The sequence below is a fragment of the Temnothorax curvispinosus genome, unplaced genomic scaffold (assembly GCF_003070985.1).
Source record: "Temnothorax curvispinosus isolate PA1 unplaced genomic scaffold, ASM307098v1 QBEX01006721.1, whole genome shotgun sequence".
Lineage (NCBI taxonomy): Eukaryota > Metazoa > Arthropoda > Insecta > Hymenoptera > Formicidae > Temnothorax > Temnothorax curvispinosus.
The window spans coordinates 206,899-228,431 of NW_020216501.1; the positions used below are offsets into that span (position 1 = coordinate 206,899).

Genomic DNA, 21,533 nt, shown 5'->3' on the forward strand with positions numbered 1-21,533 from the left:
TATGAAATTTCGTTATGTACCCGCATACCATAGTCCTGCTGATGTAATTATTGATATTTAATTGTTTTGGGGGTAACCAATTAAAAGATGTTTTTCAAATATTTACACGTTTTCAATTGCACAATATGAGAGACCTCGACATAAGTTAAGAAACTGATACTTATTTTCTTCAGGGTTATCCGACACACACGATAAAGTGTGATAAAAAGTGTACTGCGAAAGGAACTAATATACTTAATCGCCAGTTTTATACAAAATCATTCAGTAGCATAATTGAATATCACAATAATTGGAAACATGATTTTTTTAAATACAAAATTATGATTCATATAGATAGCAACTTTTGAAAAAATTTAGATATTCTAATCTCATATGATGTGGTTTTTTTTTTACTGCAATTTTATTGAAACCGTAGGACAAACATAATTGAACAGATTGTACGAACTTTTTTTTAAATTATATATTATGCTTATAATTCACATAAATTTTTTCGATACCCTATATGAGAAACGACGTAATTAACTCGTTGTTTAATAACGATCTAAGTTCATAATTATTTGAAAAAGCTGAAATTAAAACCTACAATTCAGAGCGTTGAGAAATCAAATTAAATCAAGCCGCAACATGTTAAATTTAATTATATATAAAAACTACTTTTGAAATTAATACTCGGTAAAAGTTCCAGTATTTTAATATTTTAAATGATAAATGTCTAAGAAAAGTCTATATGGAAGGGTTAATAAATTCCTAGAAGAAAAGTTTCCAGTTGTGTGCCAGGTGTATCATTACCTAATTTAATAGCCGGTAATTACTCGCTATCTTACTCTCGATATAAGCTAACTTCCGCCTCGATTGATCCCGCCGACGTTATATTTGCGGCATGCAATTATCGCGAATTATCAGTGACGGCAAAACAGAAAGTGGTCCACGTGAAGTTATTGCTCCTTATCGTTTCTTCGATTCGCAAAAAAGAATCTGTTTATTGAAATATTATCGATGTGTCGTTATCGCGCGCGTATTTCCAACCGCTGTTCTCCCCTCGTTCTCGCATGGGTGGGATTCTATAATTACGAACGTATAATTACAATAGAGTGGCGTTTTGCCTAAGGCGACAAATACTGTCATGCGTTACGACGTCGCATGCGACTGGAAGCAGCCGCAATTTCACAAAGAAACGTCATAATTTTGCGAGACCATGTTTCCGTTCACCTTTTATCTCTTGCATAAATTACGTAATAAATTCACATAATAAATCAAAATAAAGAAATATCAAAACAAAAACGTATGATATGCATAAAAATCAAATGTACTTACAGCTTTAATCGCAGGTTTAATTATGACACACACAATATGTAATATATGAAAATTTAAAGTCTAAAATTCTATTTTGATTTCATAGAAGTAAGATCAATGCCCAATATTTAATTGAATTAAATTTATATTCTATACCAATATATGTAGATATATATTATTAGGCTTTGTACTTTCTTGATATTCAAGAAAAAAATAATATGATAAAGACAAGCAGACAATCTTCATATAAATTGTAGATTGGTGTGCCTTGCTTTCATGAAAATAAAAGCAGGAATTGGAATCGTTTATTTTTCATATGCAAAAAATATATATACAGATGAATACGGCAGTGATCTCATAGATGCTTGACACGTTCGTTTTCATGCCAGTGGTCGATGCTATTAAGTCACAGCGACGTTCCTGACTGTCATTGAGAGCATATGTCGTTATGTCAGCAACGTGGAGCCCTGCTGACAAGGTCGCGAGATTTAATCGTGGACTTGTGAAACGATTCCTTCGAAGTTGCGTCAACAGAGCCTCCTCGAAGTATCATCGTAATGTAAATAATATTATAAATCTCGGTTGTCAATTATTTGTGGCGAACGCATCGGTGAAAGGACTTACTGTCGAGTTATGATTTATCCAACCAAGAACGTTCATAGAAAACTCTATTTTGTTGCGAGATAATAAGTGATTAGAGTAATTAGAAGCACGTTTTTTAGGTTACAAAATTAAAGCGAATAAAGTTATGAAATTAAGTTTAATTACCATGATAATTAGGGCAAAATTCGTTAAAGAGTTTCTCACGTTACCACAATATCCGTAGTAATTTCGCTCGCGTACATTTTATTATTAAAGATGTAATTTCAAAGTTTCCAAATATGATTACTTGAAGCAATATATTTAATAATACAGCAATAAATAATTGCCGCAGTCATAAATAATTAGTATATACTTTTTATGAAAAAAAAACCCATTTAAAAATTTTCTAATCTTGAAGATTTACGCTATAAAAATAGTGCAAACAAGTTTCATTGTTTTTGATTTAACATTTATATTCATTTATTTAATCCTAAATATATAACGTATTATTTATTTCCACATTCATGATTTTTTTTATGTTTTCCCGGAAAAAATGGATTTTTTAACTTTATACACATGCTTATCCTTCTCAAGTACAGAGATATTAAAAATGTTAAAGAGATCAAGTCTTTTTTTCCGTTTTCTCGAAATTACGAAGGAAGATAAGTGCTACTCGACCTCACCGCATCGTTATGTTGCCTTCGAGCGAGTCTCGGAGAAGTAGATTCGAGCGAACGGTACGCACGCGTTGAACTACGCGCGCGCATGCAGATTAACGGCGCATCGCACGGCTTATCGACAGCCCGGCGTGTTCGTCCGATCGGTCGAAATTTTCTCGACGAGCCGATTGCACGACGCGCTCTGCGAAATCGACAATAAATCCCCAGGCAGAGGACGCGCTATAGAACGAGGTGTTCCCCCCTTCTCTATGTCGTATCTATCTATGGGCGCGAGCGTGAGCGAGCGGCTATCAAACTGTCGCGGATTGCGACAAAAATCTCTCGCGCGCCTTGGACCCATCCTCCTCTGCCTCCTCTTCCTCCTCTTCCGGAGATGTACGCTTATCGATCAGGGAGTGCACCGTATAGCCTGGTAACGCGGTTACGTCACGTATATAAATGCTAAATATCTGGGCTGTGTTCGAGAAACATAGCCCTTTCTAACCGGAGACGGTTTCACGTTCACAAATCGCTTAGACGATAATAGAAAGAAAATTATATTTGTATTATTGATCGGATGAAAATATATCTTTGTTGCTTTAATATGCTAGACACTTGTTAAATAATGTAAGTAGTGTTACATGTGAATTGATGTAAAAAGTATTTTTGCGAATTGTTATTTGAATGGATTTAAATCTCGAAAAAAGTGCGCATGTTTTATAATAGTAAAACACGCATATTTGTTATAGATGCATGAACTCTCTCTACCCTTTTACATCTAGCTGGCGGAATTGTTAGATTCAATGTATGTGTATGTGCGCATCTTTCAGGAAAAAAATTGTCAAAGGGATGTTATGGAATAAAACATTACATCAATATAACACTACAGTGGTATATATAGCTCGTGCTGCATAAAAAAACCAAGTCATTACTCGAAAGAAAGCAAAATTTAACTAATACAAAAAAATGCAATATTTTTTCCTAATATTTTGCGCTTGAAAAATACCAAATAAATTACATTTTTTAAATTTACTCAACAAAATAAAGTAGAGATTCTTATGTGTTATATAAAAAAATGATATAAATATTTATAATATAAATAAATTAATGAAAGAGTCAAGGCTTAAAAATAAAAAAAATAAAACACGTGACAATATATTCGCGTAATAGGATTCACGTGCGCCAAGTGTAATTTGAAGCTAAAGCGCGAACGAAGCAAGACACGAAAACACATGTCCACACATGTGCATACTGCTGAGCAATGATATTCAAAATTTTCAATTTCCTCGATAGCATAAGCAGATCCTATTCACGTTATTTACTGCAACTGTCGATATATGTGTGCATGAAAACCTTCAAGAGATATGATATCGCGCGAATAGAAAATCGCAAAACTAATATATACGCTTTAACAGCAAAATGTTACACTTTAATGGATAAGAAGGTTTACGTTACTTTTTTATCATCTCGAAGTACCGCATGAGAAATATAAACACTCTTGGCAATTTTCATACATTTTTGCGATGTATAGATATAGATTTTAAGCGGGATTTTAAGCTTATGTCATCTTTTATAGCATAGGATTTGAGCTATCGCGAATTTTCGAAACATTGTATTTTTAATTTTTATACATTGCGCTGTTATAAAAAAAATTAGTGTATAATAGATAATATCTGATATTTTCTCTCTTGTTATGTGTATATAACGAGAAACGCATCATATAACGCGCGATAGTTAGTTGCACGCGTTGCGCGCGTTAAACAAGTAAACGCAAATTATCGTTTACGAAAATTACGAAATAAATGCGTTTTATGCGTAAACTGCATTTTCTCCCGTATAATTAATCGATGCTGCGTATTTTCATCGACACTATATAAATCGCGCTCTCTCTGAGCAAATTTACTCTCGGGCTTTTAGGCGAATATCAATTTTCGGTAAATATAAAGCAGTGACAATGCTGACCGACGTGAATTGCTTTTTCATTGTTATTTATAATCGAGTTACATCGAATTTTATGTACAATATGTACAAATCTTCAAAATTAAATGCATTTCTTGTAATTCATTAAAATTCACTCAAATTCAGTGAATCGTAATCCAGAGGGGAAATCATTTTGTCGTTACTATTTATGCTATACGTATGTTTTGGACATCACAGTTCGTATGCGAAATATATTTGACCAAATGCATCTGCGGGTCACACAATGGTCGTCAATCTTTCAACGTTACGGGACTGTGTACACTACATATGCCTCCTAGATAACATATTAACATATTAATAACAACGCATAAATATTTTTACTGTTAACTGCACATTATTTAATAATATTTTATATTACATGTATATGATATATGATATAATATAATTTTATGAGGAAAAACTTGAATCCTGAAAGTATACACAAATTATTACAAAAATTATATAGCAAATAACAAGAGAGTTATTATACATCAAAAAAATAAAATAAAATGACAAAAAATATTTAAAATTAAAAATAATCTTAATACATTTTACTAGAAAACACAAAATCATATTTGATATAATTATAGCAAGCTATAATCAATTAACTTTATAAGAGCAATGAATTCATCGTATTATTCATCTACGAATTTCCATAAAATCTGAGGAAATCTCGAAGAAATAACCGAGAAAATGTTCGTCAGGTAACGTAAATCATAGAAATCTTTTTTGTTTTTATTCTCAGGTAATAATATCCACGGTTTTTGGATGTGATCATTGCTAAAGTTTAACGGCTCGTTAGAGCGGTCGAGGGTGCCGGAAATGGTCAGCATCTGCGGAAATCATTATTCTACAAGCATGAAATTTGGCGTGGACTTCTTTAGCCCGACAATTCTCGAAGCGCACTGTCCAAAATCTTTTCCTTAAGCTCTATATATCTTGATATCCTCGAGTAAAAACTTGTCATCTACTTGGATAAAAGCTTCTTTTATGAACACAAAGGCAAGATTCATAAAACATTAAAGCTATTTAACTTTTCTCTTTATGATAAAATAACCTGCTCGGAAAAATGCATATTTTTCATTTCCTGATTGAATTAAATGTATGACACAAATGTGTGTACAAGTTATATATTTTAGAGGTAATTGTTATATATTTTAGGCTTTATTGAGCGAAATTGCGTTTACGTGTAATTGCAATTTTCGTTATCGCCGGTCTTTATTGCCGAGGCGAAAATGATTCTTCGAGGGAAACCGTACTTGCCCCGGAGAAAGCATATTTCACGCCTTATCCGGCGAACACATCATACGAAACGTGTGTGTATCCATGGAGTACAAGAGACCCTCCTTACAATACTCGCGCATACAGTGATAAGAGCGCGCGAGTTGCTCGGCCGCGAGCCGTGATAAGGGAGGTGCCGAAGCCCGTAATGACTCGCCGCCCATAATCTAATCTGTCTCGCCTTGTTTGTAAAACGCACGTATAGTCTAGTGTGTTCAATGAAATGCCAAGTCTCCGAGAATAGCTCGTCCGTTACGGGAATGCGTATCTTAATGTTACCGGCGTATATCCTTCGCAGAACGAATGTGGAAAACATCCCGCTAACGCGCGAACGACAGCAGTCCATGCTCACGTATCGATCGTGCCAGTCGCCTTGTTATACGCAGAATTTTTTTAAATAATATACGTGAATCATGCGGGTGACGTTTATAACGAAGATACGCTATTTCCCGAATGCTATAAATACAATACGATATATCGAGAAGTAATTTCGATACAATATTGATTCGTGCGTAAAGCAAGTTTAAAGCCAATTTTGCAAATTTTTCGCAAATTCTCGTTAACGAATATCCAATTGACGAGTCATCAATATTTAACAGCTCGTTAAAAATATATACGTTTCGTATCGTCAAACAAGCATGCCGACATGTAAAAGAGAAAAAATGCATTTAAAAGCTCTCCAAAATCTATCTCTATATCTATTTAAATGACAAAATGATGTCTTGAAGTTTAGGATCACAAATGATTAAATTAGATTTAAAAATCTTGACAAAAAACTATATTTTTTTAATGTTATACAATACACTATTGATCACAGCAAAATTATTCGAGATCACGAAGAGAGTTACAGAACGCTATCGAGTAAACGGGAAAATCATACTCTTAAAAAGCTGATCAGATTGGGATATGGCTTTACGTTCAGGACTTGATTATTCGAATTTGCCGAATTTGCATCTATATTCCCGAAAACGTTGGCCACGCATGGTAACCCACCGTGTACAAATTTCGATTTGTGACGGGGTGAATCGTATGACCAGGGTAGGACGCCTCGAAGCGAACGCGATGGTAATTGGTTAATTATCCACGATTACGCAGCGCCCAGGAAATTTGCCTGGGATACAGCGACGAATTTCGGGATCATTTGCTAAAGCCGCGTTCTGCTCGTAGCAATACGAGCAAAATAATCGTATAGCATAGGGGAGATAATCAGCTCATTATAAAACGACCAGCAAAGAATTTAACGTCTGTATTTTAGGTCTTGTTTTCTTAATAATAAGTAAATATAATAATCAAATTAACGATATCTCAAAATATATGGGAATTTTTAAACAGAGTATATAGATATATGATATATAATAAAATGAAATCTATATATATACTATAATATATGTAAAATATTAAAGTCTTGAGATCAAAATGAATTTAAGATTTCATAAAAATAAGATTTCTGAAAATACAAACAAACTCACGTAATTTCAAACAACTATTATTAACTAAATTATATCATAAAAGAATAATTAATCATAAATAAATAATAATCATAATAATTAAAATTAAACAAAAAGATATATAATTGATACAAAAATTCTATGTAAATTTACACGTTATTTTGGATATTTTGTCGACGTTGCATTGAATTTCGGGTGCTTTATTAAACAATTTCCCCTCCATATGGCCAAAGTACAATCGATCGTTGCAATTTGTATGAGGTCAGAAAGTGTAGCGGGGAAGAAAATTAATTAAGAGATTCTGGCTGTAATATCCATTTACCACGTCTCATGGCGGTTCGACACTCGAGCACAACACACGCAGTTGACTTTGATTGATACGCGCGCGTTTCAATCACGCATGCAATTAGTCAAACAAGCTCGCGCGTTTGTTCGCCAGCTCGCTCGCGTATAATACGTGAAGTAATTTTTCATTTGGCTCAATGAATATCATAGCGGCTTCCTGTCGTCGGCGACGACGCTGCCTGCCTATCGAGACTGTAATAACTGCTGCAGTAGATAAGCCGGTCGTGTTTGCTGAGCATATCATTGTCATGGGCAGCACGTTAAAACAGATTCGCCTGCGAAAGTGAATGTCATTGAATGATCGTGATCTTGAATGAGCCTCTGAAGCGATCAATTGTTCAAATATGTTTGTACTGCATATGTCAAAGGATCGTTATAATATTCTGTTATAAAACGTTTTATACGTTTATATTAAAAATTATTGCTCAATTTGATGCGTGCCTCCTATCATATTTTCGACTATTTTTATATATACAATATTTATCTGTTAAATTTATTTACAATATAAATTGTAAATGTTACCTTTTTTATTTTTGTACGTATATTAGTTCTATACTATAAAAGTCATAATTATCGTCTTGTTAAAATTACATTTTATTAATATTTTATCAAAATTAAATTTTTAAAATTAATTTTTCATGTCAATTGTTTTTTCATTTTTATTATACACTACACTACTACCAGTAGTTTTATTCAGAAATATAACTGTTACAATAAGAGACGTTTTAGCGCGTTTAGGTGCATTACTACATTATTACAATATAATCCAGGACCACTACTATATGTTCGAGCGAAATGTGGCGAATTTAATAAGACGCGCTATTGTTTCCGGAAAGATATCGCCGTCTGGCCGTTAACGCCAGACACTGTTTGGTACGTGCCCAGGAAATGACAGCTTTAGTAGCAGCCGTGCCGCTGCACAATCGTAGAAATCATGTGTATGCTAATTGCACTTCCGCCGCGTTATCGATCCGGCCAACCGAGCCGAGATATCGGCTCCCACACACTTTCGCGCGGATCGATCGCCGTTTAGATATCTAACTGCCAATCCTGATAGGATAACGACGACGAGGCGCTGCCGTTGCACAACGTAAATCGATATTCAATAATATTAGCCTCGTCACTTATCGAAGACGTGTCCCCCGAGAAGATGATGACGACAAATCGTGGAATATTTCGCAGTCTTGTTTAAGTAAAGAAGGCCTGATGAGATTCTCTTTCAGGTCGATTTAGTCGCGAAAGGCAGCTCCTTTTCTGCTGCAACATCTTGACAAGTTACATTAGATGGAGATTGGATCGGATCGTGTTACAGAACTGACACTTGCCAAGGATTGGAAAAATGACTTTGAAACTTGCTTTGCAAAAATTGAGATTATATTTTGATGTTATGTGATTATGTCTGAAATGGAATTTCCTATTTAAATAGTCGCGTTCATGAAATATCAACGTTTCGACAAAGTTCTGAATCAGCCAAGTGGTTGGTTACTATTCACTAATTCCATGTATCATCAGACAAGTTGTAGATATTAAAAAAAAGTGAATGTTATAGTTCTGTCAACCACGTCCGCTTGTAACTACTACCTGAATGTTACCCACTGTAACCACACTGTCTGTACATTACTGCTGTAACTACTGTCTACGTATTACTGCTGCAACTACTGTCTATGCGTGTCTACTGTCCGGAACATAGATTAGCAAATCAAAGCGCTCGCTTGTGTATAATTACAACTGAATAATTAATATTGTTTTGTTGTTAATCCTTTGAGCTCTAAATGACACTCGCGCATTTTCGACAAATATTACAAAGTAATTAATTATATAAATCGCAACTTATAATATCCATTTACAATTTATGACAAATATCTCATTTAACGCTAACTTAAACCAAGCTAATTAGCTTGAATATCATACAATTAAGGATTAATTTTTTCTCTCATGTCCTGAATAACAATGCGTGTTTAAAAGTTAGAGAATAATTTAATTATTTGATCGCAAATTTTATTTAATTAATAAGAAATAAATACATTTTTATGCTTCTTCTTTTTCTTTTTAATATTTGTAGCGTATAATGCGAAAAAATTACATTTGACGTATGTCATATGTTAACTCTATCCACGCAATCCATTTCAGCACACGACACGATGGAAACAAGTCGGGCGTGATTCGCGGGTACATGAACCACATATGAATCATTTTGTTTTGCACATGACAGAATGATGCACGCGGCGGATTACAAGAGAGCGCTGTTCAGCTTTTCTGAGAAAAGTCAGCAAGATTGACTAGAAACTATGCTCACACGTTGCCGTTCAAGCACGGTGGCAAATGGCTGCAGTAAACAAGCGATCTAGTATGAACGGATTAAACAGCTTCTCGGAATAGCCAGAATGCGTGAAACGATCGCGATGCGATCGACGAACGCTTGTGACATAGTTTTATGAAGGTATTCGATGTTATCAGTGCTAATTTTTGTATAGGATGTGCAACAATAGGCGCACACGCAACTGTCTCTTTACGAAGAATTGAAATAATTTGCAGTTGTTACCAAGAATGTTGAAAAATAAAACAATTCAATTGTATGTTTAACTCATTACAATCAAACAAAACTCTTGCTATTTCTTAATCAATAATTAAAGTTATTACATTAGTATTTAATAAATATTAATATTAATATAATAATTCAAAATTAATATTTTAGTCATAAAGAAGACTAAAACGTTTCTAATAAATTAATTTTTAATACATCATCACATATATGATCATTTGAACAATCAACTAACAATTGATTTTTATCGTGACATGCTTAAATCTCGTATTCTTTAAAGATATTGATTTTTTGGCGAAGGTGATGGAGCTGAAAAGCTTCGAAGTGATACCTCGCTGGAAAATTCTTATCACGTTAAAACCCGATTGAGATTCATCGCACGTATTACCTCGTGATCGAAAATCCCGAAAAGTTTAATAACCCTTTAACAGGCATATGTCGCTGCGACGAATTAATTTAACCCCATTAAACTTTCCCGTGCTCGATCGAACACATAAATCTCCATTATTAACGAAATTTTTCGATTCTGTTTCACCCGTCCTTTTTATCTTGCCTGCGTTAACGCAGATCGTTCTGGATCAGATCCGTAATTATTAATTTCACATCGCTATTTTCCATCAAACAGATATTTAATACAGAATTAAATGCATATACGTGATATCTATTTAAAAATTAAAAAACGCAGTTCGGAAATTTAATTGTACATTATTTGATATAAATCCTTTGAATGGAGGTAATTTCGTTAAACTTTGTTGTATTTACGTGTGAATCAACATGTGCAAAACGTGTCCAAGTGTCACGTGCATCACCGTGGTTATTTGTTAGCCGCGTGTCCCACTGAAAATGTAAAACGCAATCGCGCGTTGAAATCTCGTTTCGAAGTTTTGTATTACGAATGAATGAAACGTTTCAACGGCTATCAGGTTTACACATCACGGAGTTAATATTAATAGTTTCTCGCCGCAGAGATGTGCAATTTGGAGCAAGGTTAGTAAAATGTTTTAATTACATCTGTATGTTGTGACCACAATGCACAAAAAAAGTGTTTATTTCTATAAAATATGTTCCAAGCTTTGAGTTTGAAAATAAGTATATACATGCATCCTATATATATATTTCCATACTCGGTATGAGAGAAATCCCAATAATAACTACAATCTAATCTCACGATGTGAAATAAAATGCTGAAAGTTATTTTTACCTCATATTCTGTGATTAAAAAAAATGAGATAAAAATATTATTTATTTTTCTAACATATAAAATTGTTAAGTTTTACTTCCAATTGCAAAATATGATCTTTTCCCAGCCAATATGATCTTTTTTCCTTGAGTGTCTATTTTTCGAGAATCATGCTTTTTCTCGGATGATATAATACTCCGTATTCATACCATATTGCTCAGTGTAATAAAAGAGGAAAAAATCGTGTAAAAATTTTCGAGTTAAAAAGTGTGAAAATTAGAGCTTAATTCGGGGTCATCCAGTATATTGCGAAGTCATAAAAATACATCCCCTCTTCTGGGCTATGAAAAATACTGCTACTTCTCTATTATAATACACGTCCCTCTATTATACTGGTCAACAATGCATTGCAATGCACTGCGTGTGTTCGCGTGTACCTATTCGCTGTGTAACATGAGTTAAGGGGGATGGGGCTGGTTGCCCTCCATCAGAATGATATCATTAATAATGGCAGAGAGTAGAAGGACATGGTAGTATTCGGATAGGACACGAGGAGAGAGAGTCAAATGTACTGTCAATGAGCGAGAAGAGGAATGGCGAAATGGCAGAAGGGGGAGGAGCGAGACAGAACAAGCAAGGTATATATCTGATATTACACTGTACAGCGTTAATGTACTATTTCGTATACGGTATCCTTCGCTCTTCGCTAATTCCGCTCAGTCATTCGGTCTACGTGTCCGTAACGATATACTAGCTGACAGACAAACGTTTGTCTTTCTCTCATCGGGGACATTCGGTCTGCAACAGTGTCGCATATGAAATTATTAACGTAATATGAACAACGACGAAAGCGTAGAATCATATTATGTCGCTAGATTGTCCAATTCGGAGTGGAAATATCGCAGAGATATATCTAACTGTGCAAAATAATGTTCGACGTAATTGGATAAAGTCTTATTCCTTATTTCATTCTTCATCCATTTTAGAATTTTTGCAATATTCACTATAATTTTTTAAAAAGCTCGAATATATTTCTTGCAACTTTAATATATTAATGATATTTGTTAATTCTAGAAAGCTTCTTAGCGCCAACGCATAGATGCTACAAATATTTTTATCTACAATATTTTTAGCTACAAGTATTTTACATTACATAGACTCATTCAAAATTATATTTAAATACACTATTTCCTTTTTCACTATATTACAAACGCTTTATTCACAATTAGCGCGACATATATTTGCATTATTTCCAATTCAATAACGCTAAATTGATACATAATCTTCCGTAAATAACGCGTGCACGATTACACCACTAGTTTTTTTTATTTCAGTGGCTAACGTTCATGAAGCCGACTCCGATCGACTACCCATGAAAGTATTATTTGAGCTGGGCACGTAGAGCCGACCAGCCGACCGACCGACCGCAGTATTTGCATAAAATCAATTGGCGAACGTTCTTCACGGTATTTTAAATTAAAAGCATAGTACGGTGGCCCTCGTCCGACTTTGACTTCTCTGCTACCCTTTTGCCGTTACGTTATTTTCTTTTGCATTGCGACTTTTTCATTTTTTTGCTATTTTTAGTTGTTATCTAATATGCAATATTAATTCAAAATTAATATTTTTAACCTTGTAATTCCATTCAATATAAGGCCAATTTTACATGTAAGTACGTACTTCATGCATATTAATTGATTTACTCTTGACGTTTTTCTTAATAATTAAACTAATAACTGCAGTCTATAGTTGTCTATAACTATCTAATTGCATAATTAACTTTTTCAAATTAAATATTTTAATATATGTATTAAAAATATTAATAAAATATTTAATTTGTATATGTGTATATATATATATATATATATATATATATGTATATGTAGAAAATTGAGCGATATAACTTAATTATGCTAGACTTTCTTCTCTTCATTTACAATTATATTCTTGCCCTCTGCTTTCACTATTCAGGACATGCACTTATTAAATGACTATTTGCGATTCCGATCGAACGCGAGTTTCCAATTCACGAGTGTCTAATCAGACGATTCTGGTTATTACATCTTGTTGAAACGCAAACGAAATCGGCTTTCTGCTCGTTTCGATAAACGTGAAATAAAAATAAATAAAATGAGTGAAACTTAAGTTTAATTAAGAACAGATTTTAATTCACTTGCTGTTAAAACTTGCTGTTATATTAATTAAATATAATTTTTTTTTTAATAAAAAAGGCGTTAAACTAATAATCGCATTCACTATTGTCGCTAAATCACGAATTGGTTATCTGATTGATTATGCGTATAAATAAGGTATATTAAACTATCTAAGCCAAATTATCAAAACATAAAAAAATTTTATATGGAATTAATTTGCTAATTATTTGCTATTTTTACTTTTAAAAGTAATTCTTTTGCTTAATCTTAAGCTATCCAGCCCTTCGTAACTTTTTAATAGCTGCAGCAAAGAAAATACTTTTAAAAGCAAAAAAATAGCAAATAATTAGCAAATTAATTCTATATAAAATTTTTTGTGTTCCGATAATTTGGCTTAGATAGCTAATATACCTGTATAAATAATCGATGCATCAATCTTAGATATTTCGAGCAACGCCGTTTATGTTTTGGTTGTCAACATATTCCAATCAGAATCGATTTTCCACTCGTTAGCGAAATGTCGAAAATTTTCCGATACATTTCGAATGTCCATAGTGGGACAACTAACGAAAAATAAAATTATTCTATTCGGAAACGTTTCGAATAGATCCATAATAGGTGTCTAGACATTCTGTTTCCAATCGTTCTGTTTTTTTCCCACCGCGGTGACCGTACATTTCCCCTCATACATATTTCGGCATTAATAGTAACCATTTTTCTCAAGTTCTCATCCAATGCACCCCTTTTGTTTTCCCTTCTTCCAACCACCTTTTCCTCTTCCATTATTCAGTTATCTTGTACCTAACCATTCTCCGTAACCTTATTTTTATTCTTTTATTCTCATACATATTTTTACTGTAATAGACTTCCATTCTTCTCACCTCCGCGCTTTTCCCTTTTCCTTTTCTCTTTTCTTGCGGCTGTCTTTTACTCCCTTCGTTTTTTTCTCTCACAATTTTTTCTCAACTTTTCTATGGATTCGACCTCATCACTAGTTCTTTCGTTTCCGTCCTGACGTCACCCTCGTCACAATTTGCGATTCTGATTATTTTTTTTTGCCGCACCGCCCACAATGCCACCGTCCTTTCCATTGAGATACTTGAACGAGATTGTAATCTGTCGATCTTTCCGGCTTTATTTGCGATTCCGATGGAAAAGTAATTACCGGGCTGTTCCATTTCTTCCTCTCGGCTTCTCTGCCTGATACAATTCCGTTTGCTTTGCGTTAACAATAACTCGATGCATGTGTGTTCCGCAATCGTAATCGTAAAAGACGATCCACGTTATATGATACATTAATTTTTCCGTCCGTGAAATTGGCCGCCTATATATCACTTTACCTTGTCGGCACAATGGCGCACATTTGTAATTATTTATCTTCGGATATACGTGAACTTGCAACAATTACCATCGTTTACGGCACGCATCGATTTTATCGTAACACAAACAGTTTATCCATCCTTTGGCAGTTCACTGTGTATTTAATGAGGCTAATTTGGCGACTTTTTCAATTACCCGAACGGTTAACTGCACTTTCGCAAGCGCGCGCGTGCGCTTGTGTTGCAGCGCAACGCAGTAAATTGCACTCGCCGGGCACGGACAAATGAACCAACACGCGAATACCGAGGAGGCACTATGACTCCGAATGAGAATCGCCCCTCGTAATTTTTCTTTATACGTAAACGAGAAACACGGCACGCGTGTGCACGAGTAATATTTTTCTCAGATAAATGGAATGCCGAGCGCGCGACCGTTTCATCTTTCGCCTGCTACGTAACGATATTTCTTTCGATTTCGCGTCGCGTGTGCTACGACATATTGACAGAAATTGTTTTCAAAATTGTTTATATACGTTTATGTGAGGTTCTAAATTTCGTAGAATGGAAAAACTAAAAGAATAGCCATTAAATTACCCAAGAGATGATAACTTCGAAAAAGAATCCTATATAGTGTTATGTTTCATGCACTACAATATTTTAACTTAATATTTTTCGAATTATTTCATTTAATTCTATAAAATATTTATTTCGTAATTATTACGTTATTTTATTATTACGTTATTTTCAATTTCGTAATCGTGCTTTTCACGCTGCTCGTTTTGCATCGGATATCTGACCAAGCCGTTTCCGAATTTTTAACAGATCGTTTTCATTAAACGCGAGATTTAAACGAGACGGAAATGAAAACGCACGTTATTCCTTTCATGCGATTCGCCGATTCGCTCATCGCTGCTCGTTTTCTTCTCCCACGTCCGCGAGAACGCAACAAATGCGTGCGACATTATGTCGATACGTCGCATTTGAATTATGGAGATAATCGGCCTCACGAATCGACAATACCGGCGCGGCGCAACGCGTCGTGTAATTTGTCGGTGCCATAAATCGCCGTATATTGTTGAAAAGATACGAACGTCACTTCATATTAGCGATTCGCTCTCGTAATGAACCCAATTTCGTGCTTCCCTTACGAAGTGAAATTACGTCGCCTACTAAACGACTGGCTGCTTTTAAAACGATTACGATTAATGATCACGGTAAAATGATGATAGCTTTATGATGATGCAAATACATGTATAAACGTTTGCATCAAGAAAATATAGGTTGCATAACGCTACTTTGTAAAGATGAGAAACCAGTAAGACTTTTGTAAACGTAATATAACTTTAAGTGCTCTTCATAAAACAGAATTAAATGTGTATATTTTTAAATGTATGTATTTAGACGTTATGTTTTTAAAATAATATTTTTTTGTATATATTCCGCTTCCAGTTGTCGTTTTAATTTTAAAGATAAATGTTAACGTTTTTTAAATCAAGGTATCGATCTACTCGTAAAAAAATTAGAAACATTGGATCAATGCCAATTATTGCTCGCGTTACATTAACGAATTGAGAGTTACCGGTGCAGTCAATGCTGGCAATTATGCGCCGTCGTTTGCTTCACGGTGAGAAAGACGTATGCCCAAAATTGTCCCAGCGTGACTACAAATTGCACATTGCAGCGCGTGCGGTGAGCCGTTCGATACCCCGTAGGTGCCATAAATCAATCCACCTGACACAGGAAGGACAACAAAGCCGATCTATTTCGAGGACAATATACCTGGCGACCCTACATGCATACCTTATATGACTGAGATATCCGATAATTCGGATCTCATACAGAACGTTTGCTAATTGGAAGCAAATCCAAAACAATGATTTCTTATAATTCAAATAATTCTTTACTCGGAAGTGAAGAATTTATAACTTTCTTCATTTTTATTAAAAATGCATCACCTACTTCTTTAAATATTTGCTACGTCGTAAACAGTCGTTTGGGCGCCATAATAAAATTATTCTCTAATTAAAAATTTTAATTTTTGAAATGTAATTAAGACGAAATATTCAAAAAGCAACTGGAAGCGAATGAAAAATCTTTCTTTAGCGAAAATTTCATTGGCAGATTCATTAGAAAGTTATTTGATATTGAAGATTACAGAGTTTGGGTGCACGGCGTTTTGAAAGCGTAAACTTTGCTTTTGAGTAGTTTGAAGTATTATAGACGTTATTCAAACAGGAGATTTCATTAATGAAGTATTCACAGTTGCAAATTAAAAATTTACCATGAGCAAAGAACACTGTATAAATCTTAGCTAAGAAATAAAGATCATAGTTTACACACACAAAAGTTTATATTGCAAATCCAATAACCCAGAATTTAACCCATTTATGCAGAATATGCAGAGTTATCTTTTTAATTTTAAATGTCATCCGATTATTAAAATTTAAGATCAAGATATTAGATATTTAATATTAAAATTTAGATAGATAAATAAGAATGTTATAACATTTAAAAAAAGTTCCTTTCCTTATTTGATCGTCTCGAGACTTGAGATCGATCGTTAATGTTTTTTTTGCATATTTATAGGCTTGAAAAAACCCAACATTAGCTTTGACAAACTACTGTTTATTGACGAACTAAGAACTAGTTTTTCTCTCATATATATAAACAGGTTAAAGTATTTTAAGTAAAAGAGTTAATATTTTTGTGTTAAATCGTAGTTCCGCAACTCGATGTACCTCATTGCAGATTCTCGACTGCTTCTCGAAACTTTCCTTAATTAATATTAATGATAAAAAGATGAGCATGTATCACTTTCAAATGAATAAACAGGCGCTCTCAAGAGCTCGCTTGAGATACTCGCCATATCCTCAACGGGAATTCCAGATGATCCGTGTCTCGTAGTAGTTATAGCATTGCTGATTATATGCGGGAGGAAGTTTAGTTACAATTTCAGCGTTCGCGGTGTAACGTGTCGCTTGTAGTATCCTGCTTTATCAAACTTCCTTTTGTGCAATCCTCATCCATCGCGCCACATTGTAAAATTAACAGAAACGCAAGACTACGCAAAATTAACAATTTGCGTTGCATTTCACTGATAATACTAATTACAATGAAAACGTGATTAATTACATTGTTCATCGAAATTTACTTTATCCTTGTAGAAATATCTATTGTAAATGATTACGATGTCTTATCAGGTAATTCCTAAATATATATTAGATTTTACCGCACCGATTCCTTATTCTTGTCTCTTCTCTTGTTTTTTTTTAAATTTAGCTACAGTGCTCGTTAGTTGGCAACGTTATCCTTTATTTTCTCTAGATTAAAAATACGCACAAAAGGAAACATCACGTCGCTTGCTTGTATTATAAATTTGCGCATACTGACAATTATTTTTTCTTTCTCTCTTCCGCTCTTTTTCTTTCTCAAAGAGAACATACGACATGTGTTGTTGCATTTTTCATAGCAGCTGCGAAACATAGCATGCTGACAACATCGTAATAAATGTAAAACTGCAATGTGACTGTAAGAATTAAGCTATAGTTGAACACAGATATATATGTATATATATATATGTGTTCAACATCGTAATAAATGTAAAACTGCAATGTGACTGTAAGAATTAAGCTATAGTTGAACACAGATATATATGTATATATATATGTATATATATACATATTTCTCTAAACAATCTATTGTTGCGCACGACTTAATGAAAAATTTGCATAATTTACTGAAACTCTAGCCTGATTGTCTAGAAATTAAATATCCAAGAATCGACGGAAATTCCAGATCATTATCATGTTTTGTTCGTCTGCGCGATCTTATCCGAAGAAAAGATAATCTTTTTTGGATTTATCTCGTTACTCAGAAAAAAATGACAACTTCCTCAAGTAACAAAAAAGTAAAATTAATGATAAAATTTAAAAAAAGGGTTATATGTATTGTGAATGAAATTCTCATTACAGAAAAATCGATTCTAATTTCGCGAGAGAATTTATTACCGAAGGAACTCCTGAAGCACCCGTGTGTCTTAGCTATTAATACTCATAAAGTGAATGTTGACGTTGCATGAACGCGCGCCGTTAAATGTAATTACAAAGTCAGAGCGACTAAGCGATTTTCGTAGATGGGTTTTTCCTCCTTAAACGCTATTAAGGAACGTCTCGTTACCGTAAAAACGCGTGATTCGCGTGCAAAGCGGCGCTAAACGCGCGTGACCTGGCAAAATGACACGCGATAACGATAACGTCGCGAATCGCTCGCGACATTGTTAGCACGATTCGCGTATATTTTGGTAACCCGTTATTCTAATGCTATTCCATTTCTGCTGTCGCGAAGCCAAATAACAGAAACGATTCATGTTTTAGGCGACGTCACTCGATATACAATTTCGACAATTTCCCAGGAGGATCCTGTTGCATCAAGTTTTATTGCATCAAGTTTTACTACCTTGTCTCAATGCAATTCCCAGTAATGCATTTCAGGAATCAAAATGATCTTGTGCCCAACGGCCAAGTTCCTTTATTAAGTTAAACGAAGAGACAGTTCAATCGAAATAATAATAGTGTCGATGATGACATAATGCAGTCTGAAAAGATTGTTACGTGAAATAATTTGTATATGCGTATGCGATACATAATTTAGATATTTGTTTTAATGAGTGTTATATATTTATTCGCTTTATGCTAAACCGAAATAATAGGCACTAAAAGAAGACATTACCAAAATGTTATTTTCTCGCGGAAGTTTGTTTTATTTGTGTGATGATCGCGGATTAAGATGTTTTTCGTTTAGAACTTGCTACACGGATAACGAGCTAATTTGGAGTTCCGCGCGGCACCCCTCACAGACTTATCTAAGTTTTCCGCGCTCTTAATTAACACATTTAACCGGATTGTAACTCTGTTATTAATGCGCGTTGCCGAAGTATAGAGAGAAAACAAGTATTCCTTGAGATTATACTTGAAAAATTATTGTCGCGACTTATAGACTTGTAGAAGCAGTCCAGATCCTTAAAATGCCAAGTTATCGTATTCAGCAAGAAATGATTGAAAAAAGTTACCAAAGGAATATTTAATGTACTAAAATGTTTTTTACAATTAAACAAATGTGTTTGTAACTTGTTAAGAGCAATTCATTCGAAGCGATTAAATATATATCATAAAAATATAACATTTACAAAGATATTTACATATATTTAGTTGCAGGAAAATAGCAATTTATTGACTATAAAAACTATTTAGCATCATAAAAAATGTAAGCACTGCTTTCTTCCTTAATACTTTTTAAATGTAAAAATTATATTCTCTTTCTGAATATGAATTGAAGCTAAGACTGACACTAACTGTCTTTTTCAAGCCAAATATATATATATATATTCATGACGGTCTGACGCAATGTTCCTAATTCTTCCCAGTTCCCCTGCAGTCCATAATAAAATTCAAACTCTTGACATTTCCAAGCAGTCCGCACGTCGCGGCGTCGTGTTGAGACACAGAAAATGATGTGTGGTCATTAATTCCGACGAATTAAAGATAATTTAGCTGCGGCAGTACATGCCTGTGATTTAAAACACGAATCTTTAACAAGCTAATGTACATATATCACAATTATTGGCGGTATAATACGACGAACGCGCGCGTGATGATAAACATTTAAACGATCTTGATTGCAGTAATATTAACATTCGACTCGACCATGAACTTCCTCGAACATCCTCGAACATCATCATGTTGGTCGTGCAATTCCCTCTAATTGCTCACGAACGATTAGCCTATGCATTATGGTTCAGCAAATTCCCTCGACAGAGCAAAATAAATCGATGACTTAATCAGGAGATGTCTATTTTGAGATATTAAAAAAAGTATAAGGTTCACATTTTTAGAATTATATATTAAATAATTTTTATAACATGTGTAATTATGTTAAAATTCTCCTGATAAATAGATGTAAAAAGTTATGCTTTTTAAAATTTAATTATCGAACAGATAACTCTTAACACAAATTATGAACTCACATTTTAAATTATATAATGTAATTTGAATTTAAATATATTAATATTTTTCAGGTAGATGTACTCAATCTTATTTTCTAATTTTATATAATAATTTAGTATTTTAAAGATTTATCTGGACTGCTCTGTTTATTGCATTGCAAAGATAAAAATTTTTAAATCGAGAAGATTCAGAAACAGGAATGACTGCAACCATTCGTACGGCAGATTTTATCGCGCGTATATCTCCGTTGTGAATCTAAGTTCTTACCCTTTTCTAGCAGAATGCAAAATCATCGGAAGGATCGTGACATGTTGCAGTAACTCGTGCGTTCTAAAACGGCGGAATCCGTGTAATCCGATGGGAATATAGCCGCATTGTACGTTATGCGAACGAATGAACTCTTCTGGCGAGCCAGCAAGGTGATTCGCGAATCCGATTTCAATGCTGTCTTACATCGCTTCGCAAAAGCTCCCCGAGCTTTTCGCGAAATAGTGGCGTACCTCGGGGGAGATAGAAAGTTTTGCAAATTCGGATCAAGTAAAATGTCGACAAGAGCCTTAATGTCGCGAAGCATGCTTTATGAATGTATTGGCATTTCAAAACATTTCGCGCAATTTATGATTCTATATTCACTATATTGTATATTAATTCATGCAGACTTGTAGGAAATCGATTATTGATAGGAAGATGCATCTTGTACGAGCATTGCAAATGCTAATCAATCAAATTTTGATCAAATATAAATAAAATAAAAAATATATATTAATTCA

The 21,533-nt window shown here is 34.1% G+C and overlaps 2 protein-coding genes across 6 annotated transcripts in view; one reads left to right on the top strand and one right to left on the bottom strand.

Moving 5' to 3' along the window:
• Positions 1 to 21,533, bottom strand: part of LOC112456263 — an 83,994-nt gene that overhangs the window by 32,228 nt on the left and 30,233 nt on the right. The gene's annotated exons all lie outside the window — the stretch shown is intronic.
• LOC112456261 (trichohyalin-like) overlaps positions 1 to 21,533 on the top strand; it is a 39,380-nt gene that overhangs the window by 1,409 nt on the left and 16,438 nt on the right. The gene's annotated exons all lie outside the window — the stretch shown is intronic.